Source organism: Hibiscus syriacus, unplaced genomic scaffold (assembly GCF_006381635.1).
Source record: "Hibiscus syriacus cultivar Baekdansim isolate YM2019G1 unplaced genomic scaffold, ASM638163v2 tig00113724_pilon, whole genome shotgun sequence".
Taxonomy (NCBI): Eukaryota; Viridiplantae; Streptophyta; class Magnoliopsida; order Malvales; family Malvaceae; genus Hibiscus; species Hibiscus syriacus.
Genome location: NW_024063470.1, coordinates 994,958 through 1,005,013, shown reverse-complemented (window position 1 = coordinate 1,005,013; position 10,056 = coordinate 994,958). Strand labels below are relative to the sequence as shown.

General features: G+C 32.5%; 1 non-coding gene across 1 annotated transcript; it reads left to right on the top strand.

Moving 5' to 3' along the window:
• Window positions 1-471: 471 nt before the first annotated feature.
• Window positions 472-578, top strand: LOC120187320. Its single transcript, XR_005522281.1, has one exon. It is a non-coding gene; the product is annotated as a small nucleolar RNA R71 (small nucleolar RNA).
• Window positions 579-10,056: the final 9,478 nt, after the last annotated feature.

Genomic DNA, 10,056 nt, shown 5'->3' with positions numbered 1-10,056 from the left:
CATTTTGGCTTCTCCAAGAAATATTTGGATGATTCATGATATTAGCATTATAAGTGTTGCCGAAAACATTATCATTCCGTTGATAATTCTGCACGTAGTAGACAGACTATGGATTTTGGGGGCATTCATCAAAATTGTGATTATCTCCATAATAAACACAAGTGATGATAGATGCATCCTTGACCTCATACATTCCCCCTGGTTTTTAAATTTCTTAACCGTATTCGCCAATACTAAAATATGAGATGCCATAGAGTTGAAAGCTTCAGAATTTACCGCTGTAACATTGCATCAGCCAAACATATTCATTGTATTAGGGTATTGACAATCATTAGTTGAGATCTTATCTAGAATATCATAAGCTTTATTGTACGTTTTATCTAATAAAGCTCCATTTGCTAAAGTATCAACCACCATACGAGTGTATATGTTTAACCCATTGTAAAACATCTCCATTTGAGTCCTATGTGGACACCATGCAGAGGAAACTTCTGCAGTAATTCCTTGAATCTTTATCATGCTACATACAAGCTTTCATCCTCTATTTTCTTGAATGAATTTAGATCATTTCGAAGTTTGGCATTCATATTCGGCGGGTTAAATCACAGCAAAATTTATGTACTAACTCATTCTAGGATGTTATAGCACCTGGAGGCAGTGAATGCAACCATGCTCTTGTTTTATCATGCAACAAATAAGGAAATAGCTTCAGCTTCAATGCTTCCTCAGGAACACCCTGCTGAATAAATGAATCAAATACCTCCATGATCGCTCTCAAATGAGCTCGAGGATCTTCATCAACATACCCTCCATTTGGCCCGTAGATTAGCATTTGGAACATGACTAGTTTCAACTCAAAGTTTGCAGCAGTAATCATTGGCCTAACTATGCCCAGATACAGATTATCTAGCATTGTCACTACATGTTCTTGGATAAGTTGGTCATGATCTTGGATAGGTTGGTCATGATCATACATATTATAAAATGGTTGTCCCGCCCCATTACGAGTGGGCAACTCACCATCATCTCCATTCTGCAATGGGGGTAAAACACCATTCCCTTGTTCAACCATAGTTGTTCGGTTCCTTGCAGCTACGCGATGACGTCTCTTAAAAGTTCTTTCAATCTCTAGATCAAACAACTTTAATTCATCGTCGTTGCGGGGAATAAACTAGTAGAAATGAAAACTAAAAAAACCTACAAAACAAAATACAAAATGAGTAAATTAAAGAAAACTCTAAATCAAACTGATACTCCCCGACAACGGCGCCAAAAACTTGATGTTGTGTAAATGCTATAGCTTAAGTGCAAGTATACAACAATTCCCAAGTAATAAGTGGTAGCTCAAAGAGCTACGATTATCGTAACCACAGGGAGAAAAATGTTCTTCATTAGAGTCTAAGATTTGAAAAAAATTATGGGTATGTAAAATATGTTGTTTAAGTGAAATAAAAATCAGAGTAATAGAAACCAAGTCATGATACAACACTATAGAGAGCGTTAAGCCAGCTATCGAATCACATGAAACGTTATTATGAAAATCACACTTTATGTAAACAAAGTGTATTATTTCCATGGGATTAAAAATGATTAAAACCCTTTGAACTACTCTAATCAACTTTTATTAATTAAAGGATCCAAAGTATTGGTAAAGTTAAAAAATTGATTGTACGATTTTCATTATACACATTGATCCTCGGCAATACCAATGCTATCAAAAGTACACATCAAATCAATCAACTCTATTTCTGGAAAATTAATCAAAATATCATACGTTTAATCATAATTTCTAATAGTAATCACAAAGCAAATAATACTTAACAGTAGTAGCATAACAAAATATAAAGTAATCAATCTAAAATATCATCCATAAAGTCTTAAAAACTTCTAAAGTCACTCCCTCGCTCAAACAATAAGCTTCAGATGGTGACCTGTTGACTGTCGATGTTCTCAGTTAGCTCTCCTTATGCTACAACAGTTTTTAGCATGGGACTTAAGCTTCCATGGCGTTTGACGGAATAACGTGAAATAAGTACTTTTTAAAATGTTTTCACAATCCCCTCTTTAGCTTGCAAAGTACTCCCATTTATAGTCTTGAGAAATTTTACATCCTCCAATGAATGTTTCACATTTCAAGTGGTTTCCAGCCCATTGACAGCTACCCAAGCCAGGTGTCCCTTTTCAGAAAGTTCTCCTAATCGTCTGGTGATTCATCGGTTGCTGCAACATCCACTCAGCATCTCATGCAATGTTACAGCATCACTGTAATAGTTTTGTAGCAATAAAATTCAAATTCAGCCCTAGACAACCCACTAAATTCTCAATATGCAAAATATGAAAATTAAACAAATATGCTCCTAAAAATACTCAAGTTTAAACTAAACTTAAGTGAAAAAGGCTACTAAAGATAACTCTTTTGGAGAGTTATCACAAATCTAACATATTTTGCAACAGAAGAATGGGACATGTTGTTTGGAACCATCATTTGGAAAATATTGAGAGCGAATCGATAACTAAGCGCGGTTAAAAACTTGTGGTGGAGACACGTAGCGCAATAGGAGCAACGAGAAAAGATTGCTCGAGTATAAAACAACAAGCGAGATTAGAAACCACATGGATCCCACCACCTTGAGGTTGTGTAAAACTAAATACGGATGGCACAGTGAATAAGAAAACGGGATGACATCCTACGGAGGAGTTTTAAGAGACGAGAATGGAAATTGGAAACTTGGGTGTCATAGGTCAGTAGGAACTTGCTCGGTACTAGAAGCTAAGCTGTGGGGGTGCTCGAAGGTTTGAGGAGTGCATGATAGCTTGGAACAAGTAAGCTGATAATCGAGGTTGACAATAAAGAAAATTGGAGAGGGATGCCTAACAAGACCCATATGGAACTCAAATCAACGCTATGGCACCACATAAATCGAATGCTACGAATGAATTGAGGACTAAGGCTATCCACGTACATCGAGAAGGCAATAGAGTAACAAACGGTATAGCCAAAATAACTTCATTCGGAGACACACGATGCTACAGACACCAGCGAAAATAATTGAAATCGTGCTCGATGAAGGCAGAAATCTGAGTAGTTAGTCTATCCTTTTTTTATTGAAACTTATTAATTTATTAAAAGTTCATTTTTAGTTTGAATATCGTCGAATTACACCACTTCTAACAAATAGTTCTTTTCACGCCCATTCTATGATCAATGTCCTTGAAAAATATACAATTAAAAATATTGAAAATCACTATTAAATATAAGGATGTTTTATAACATAAAAAAAGGTTTTAACAATATATATATAATTGTCAAAATATTTAGTATTAGTAAATAAAATATGCACACGAATATTTATTGTGTAAATAATATAAAAAAATAGATATAATATTTATATATACATTCGTAAAGGAATAAATAAATAAGGTATAAAAACTATATTTCTATATACATAAAGAAATATATAAGGACTAAAATAAAATGGTAAGAAGGTGTATAGACTAAATGTGCAAATTAATGTTCTATATTATGAATTAAATCATAAGTACACATGGAAAATAGGGGTTAATCATGAAATAGACCAATAAAACCTAAACAATTGCTAAAATAAATATATAATATAACGAAAAGGACCTAAAGAAAAAATACACATTCTCTAACATATAATAACACGGGGGACCAAAATGGAATAAATCCATAGCATACAATATTAATTAGAGTAGTAACTAAAATATAATTAAAATAAAATTAGAAGTGAAAAACATGAAAAGATACATTTACATTAAGTGACCAAAATGAAAGCTTACAAAACTTGAATGACCACAGAGACTATTAACCCACGTTCTAAAATCTATAAACCCTTAATCCCTAAGCGGCATCATTTTGTAGGCTACATAAATAGCCTTGTTTTAAGCTTAATAACAACTCTAGCCCCATTATTTTTTCACCACCCATATCTTCATTCTTTTCCTCTCATTTTTTTCAACTTAGGGAAAATAGAGAAAGAGAAGACTCCGATCACTGCGAAGTCTCTCCCTGGCGACCGTGGACCGATGAACTTTGGGTAAGGTAAGTGCTCTCTTCTCATTTTTCTCTCATTTAGTTTCCCGAATTCCCTTTTTCCTTAATATTTTTTTTGTTTTCTTCCTCATTTTTTATACTTTTTTTTTGGGTTCTTACCCACTCGAATCCTTTTGTTCTTGTTCAAATAGTCATTCTCCCTGTTCGAATCTATTTCTTCTTCTCTCGGTCCTCCCTTTTCATTATGGTTATTTTCTATTATAAATAGATGGTGGTTGCTCGTTTGGTGAGGCTATGGTGATAGGGGCAAAGGGGTAATGGTTCAATGATGGCTATGGCTATTGGAAATCCGAGTTCTTAGATTTGATTTTTTTTTATTTGGGTTGATTTGGTTACTGGGATGACAATGGCACATTGAACGGCAATGACAACGTGCTCTGGCAATAGTAGGAGGAACATGATAGGGCTAGGGCTAGATTGATGATAAGCTTAGGGTTTAGTTTAGGTTGGGTTTAGGTTTGAGACTTAGGCCAGTTGGCATTTGTAATTGTAATGGACCTGCAAATTAATAAAATAAAAAACAAATAATATTAAAAAATAAATCATATAAAACAAATCGAGTGAAAACGAGTGTCAACAACTTCCCCTCTTTGTCCATTCTTGTGTCAACGATAATAAGACAAAGATAAAAAGATGAAGAGTTTAGGTTTGGTTCCATCTATTGCATTAAAATTTGACATTGTATCAAGAGATGCTAAAAACGATATTTGTCTCAAGGGAGATGTTTTCTAAATTCTGTTTCAAATAAACATTCTCAAAAGAACTGAATTTTAAATGTTAAAAATTACACTTTCAAGCAAAAGAAACTCTAAGCAAGACATAACTTGTTTCAAGAGAAACATTGTCGCTGCTTTGATTTTCAAAAGAAAATTGTGTCGAAAAAGAAAAAATTAATTTCAAAATAAATTATCTTCAAGATAAACCATATCGAGCGAGATAGAAATTATCTTCAACAGGATAAAATTTTTTCTTTTAAGAACTGTCTCAAGTGAGACAAAATTTGTTTAAGTTTGTTTCAAGAGAAACCATTTCGAGTGAGATAAAAATAATTTCAAAAGGAACAAATTTTTGTTATTGTTTCAAGGGAATTTGTGTTGAATAAAATGAAATTTTATTTCAAGAGAATCAATCTCTAAGGAGACAAGCATTTTTTGTTGACGATGTTGTTCCTTCGTGATGAAGATTGCTAGAAGTATTTGAATGAATGTATCTAAAGAAAACATTGTTCTTTTGCGTTGGAGAAGGCTGATTATATGGAGATAATTTGATTTTTGGAAACTACATTGCTCCTACGTGATGAGGAGATCTGATCGCTTTTAAGTGATTTGCTCTATGTCAAATTTGATGGTGACATTGTTCATTCACGTTGAGGAGGTCTAGTCAGTGAATAACGTTTTTCCTTCGTGTTGAGGATGTCTAGTCATACTTGAATGACTGTACTGAAGACAACATTCTTCCTTTGTGTTGAGAAAGTCTGATTGTCATTAGATTGCTTTCTTTTCGAATACGACATTGCTTCTTCATATTGAGAAAATCTAGTTGTCATAATCATTTCTTTCCTGAAAAGCTTATAAAATTGTGCATGTATGAATGCAACTATCTTGAATGTTATTATGGTTGTTTTGCTTAAATTCATTTGATGATTTTAAGCTCTCTAAAAATTAGATTTTGAATTTTTTTCATGAGAGAAAATATTCTTACATGAGACAAAATGTCAAGAGAAATTTTAAAAGAATCCTTGTAAGAGGGAAATCAAAATTTATTATGTTGTATGTGATGGTGAATGTTTGATGAAACTTCATGTGACATGTATGCCTATGTGAATGCATGTTTTCTTTATCAACAGTTAGGAATTGTTGCACGAGTAGTCTTGATTTTCTTCTGATTTGTTTGTCTTCATTCTTTTGCACATCATAGTGTACCCTTACAATTCTTGATTTGTTTCAACTTGTTTGTCTTGCTCCAGCAAATTTTGGCCCGAAATGTCATATTTTTCCCCAGTTTTGATCATGAGCTCTTTAGTCTGAGAGGCTCTCACCAATTTCCAAACTCTACTCCCTAGAGAGTGTCTTGTTTGAAAAAATCTTTTTTTTAAAGGTGAAAAAGTTTCATGAAGAAGTTTTGAAAAATAGTGCCCCTTACTTTAGGTTCACAACTGAGACAAATTGCAAAACATGAGTTCATTGAATATCAAAGGAATCAATTGCTCTTTTAATCCTTCAAAAATTATGGCCATTTGACAAGTGTCAATATTAATGCTAATTTTGAGGTATGGTTAATTCTGGAAAGATAAGATGTGTTAGGTAGGCTTTTTTTTTGGTCAAGATCTAGTATTTTCGCTTTTCTGATGCCCATTGATCTGATAAAGTAGTTATTATGCTCATCTTCCAAAGATGTTCACCGGTTCTCAGTTCTCGTTCAGGTTGTACGATGCCTTATCAATAGATTTATAAGATCGCCCCCTATTCAACAACTATACATTCTGCTTATTCGAGCTGTCTTTTTAGGTTTTCAACTAAAATCCTTATTTGATGTCAAAATTTTATACAAAATTTTATGTCTCGAACCCCCATTTGTTATTTTTCTCTATCATGCATTAAATATTTTAGAAAAAAAATACAAATAAAAGATTAATCCTGAAATATGGAATGAAATTTGGAGTCTTCTGCTTAGAAACCCATGTATGATTACAAGGTATTTTTTTAGGCAGGTAATGTAGGTGAATGCTCGCATTTATGAAAGAAATGGATAAATAGGCCCAAATAAGTGTTTAAGGGTGATCGAATCAAGGATCAATTTTCTCTGATGCCTTCAATCATTTCTTGCTCAATTTGAATTTACTTGCTTTTATTTTCATTCTCTTTTGGATACTTCTAGACTCCCCATTTGTGGGTTTTCACCTTAGAGTTCATCTTCATTTATTTATACCTTTGATATTTCTCGATCTTCTTGTTGAATCTAGATCTTTGAACTAGATGTAATTGATCAACTTTGTGATTTGAGGATCATTGAGTCACTTTATTTTGATGGACTTCTTGCTTGTACTTTTCATCAAATTTTTAAACTTTAATTTGATATGAAAACATTTTTTGTTCTCTTTATTTGGAGGATTTGTCAGTTATTTCTTGTAATTGGAACATCATTTGTTGTTATCGACTTGATTTTGTCTTTAAGCATTTTGTATTTGGTCCACATTACGTACCTTATTATTTTTCACTTTATTTCACAACGACTTTCCATAGTAATAAAATTTAGATTGATGGTCTTCACTCATGTGAGCAAATTTTCTTCACCTTGCTCCCTAGTGTGGAGGGTGATCCTTGGTTAAGGTTGAATCCAAAGAAAAAAAATTAGGCTCAAATGGGGAAAACAAGTGATATTTTTCTTCTTTTGTGAAGAGATGGTGAGAGAGGGTCGTTCATCATTTTATACATGAAATCCTTGTAGAAGAGGTATCTATGGGGATAGATTTTTAGGATTAGCTTTTATTCACATGAAAATCATGTAATTAATGCATGATATAATTATTTCAATTATTTCTCCTATATTTCTTCTTCTTCTTCTTGTTTCTAGCGTGCCCCATTTATTCTGGCTTATCTTTTGAAATTTGATCTTGAATGCTCCATCTCGTTTCCTTTATAGAAAATTCAAGCATGGATGAATGTCTTACCCTCAATACCTTTATGTTTTATTATGGTAGAAAAATAAGGGTTTTGTGTTTAAGAAGATGATTATATGAATTTAAAATCATCTTTAGGGAAAGGTAAGGTAATGGTAAGATTGACTTTGCCTAAGAAGGTAAGAGTATAAATTTGAGTGCCTCTAAAAAGATAAAGGTAGTATTTTGAGGTCTCAAAGAGAGGAAAAGTCAAAATTTGGTATTTTGGAAGTGACCATAAATTATTTTGGGTAAAGAATAAGGTGATCATATTTTGGCTTCAAACGGGATAAGAAAGGTCTAATTTTTCCATATGTCAAAAATCTTATAATTCTTGAAGATCTAAAAGAATTTGTAAATCATTCGATATTAAAAGAACTAAAAGATTAAAACTTGTTCCATTGTTCACATCCTTAGAAGGTGTCATAGTTCAATCATCAAACAACTTACAAAATATTTAAGCAAATAATAAGAAAGAAAAAAAACAAGTTCAAACAAGATGTAAATCTTTTTATGCAAGTGCAACAAAGCTTCATGTTATGCAAATTGTAGCACCCCCAACCCGTATCCAACCCGAATACGAGTCGAGGTGTCACATTGACTTTTCAAAACATTTACTTTATAAAATAAGGAGTAATTTAAAACTTTTATAACTATAATGACTAACTTACATTAAATACATTACATTATTGTAAAAACCGATCAGAGCATGATAATTCATTATCTACATATACTTATTCAAAACATTTACAAAACTATTCAGAGCTTATACAATATTCTTTTTAATACATGCCAACTAGAACTTTATACAAAAAGACATATTATTCACCTCTTTTCTGATCTGACATTCGGTAAGGAGAACTGACCTGTCTTGCTCCATATTGCTCTTTACCTTTCTCGAAACCTACATGTAAATCACTTACATGCTAAGTCTATAACTAGCGAGGCAAATAAACATATAGACTATAACTTGTAATCATGCTTGAACAATTACTGCTATCATAGCATACTCAAACATATTTTCCGTTCATCCATCAAATCCATACATGAATAATTATCCTCATTCCTATCATTATCATTTTATTATCATTCATATTTATATTCTCTTGTTCATGATTTATTATGTTCATATCATACATCTTATAACATATACAATAATCACTAACACATAGATATCCTATCATATAATTCATATCCCAAAACATACATATCCCAACATTGTATTCGATATCATCTCTTATTAGCCCATGTACACATTGAGACTGTAGATATGTGAGTCTATTGAGGTTGTGCACTATGCTGTCACCATAGCTCGTATAATTTCCACTAGGGGCGCGTAAAATTTGTCTCGAAGGACAACGTAGATGTCCCAAAGGACTACATATAACACATATGTCTCGAAGGACCACTATGTCCCGAAAAGACCACTATGTCCCGAAAGACCACTATCTGTCGAAGGACCATATAGACCCTTTGGCATGCCAACTATACCTCTAGCTCTCAATACACGTAGCATGAGCATTTTCACTTATATCATTTTATATATACACTTTCATATCACATGTTCATATAAGCTCAGAGCTTCTTTCACATATACATGTAGACATATAACTTCTTTTCATGTAATTTATATCACTTTTCATATAATTCACCTGTTCACATATCTCTTTTCATATTCTCATAGGATCACATAACTCATATATATGTCATATAGCACAAACTTCTCATAGACATATAAAAACATAGATCCTCGTCACATAACTTATATTACACGTTCATATAATCATTATACCTATACCACATAGTTTATATCACTTTCTCTTGTCATTACATAAGTCATTATTATTTATATAGTTTATAATCATATAACTTATATCACAAGAGTCACATCACCACATAAATCATATCACATAGAAAAGAACATAACAATACATATTCACATACTAACGGCTACCAACGATCACTAATTGCATTCGATGTTCATTATTTGAGAGTGCATCGATACACATTGAATGTGCATCGATGCACACAACCCAGAAATGATACTTTGAGCATGAAAATCCCTTCCTGATCCTCCCAACTCTTCATTTTTTCACCCCTTTTATATTCCCAACTTTTATACACATATTTACACTCATTCTTACTCAATAATCACTTATTTAACCTCAAAATCATATCCTTATATGGCATTCAAGAATCAAAAAATATCAACATGTTCTAAATCTTATCCTAACATTCCTATTCCTTATTTAGATTGATGACAAGTCAAATCCAACTTCAATTTAATTATAACTATATAACAAATTCATTCAAAACTCACATC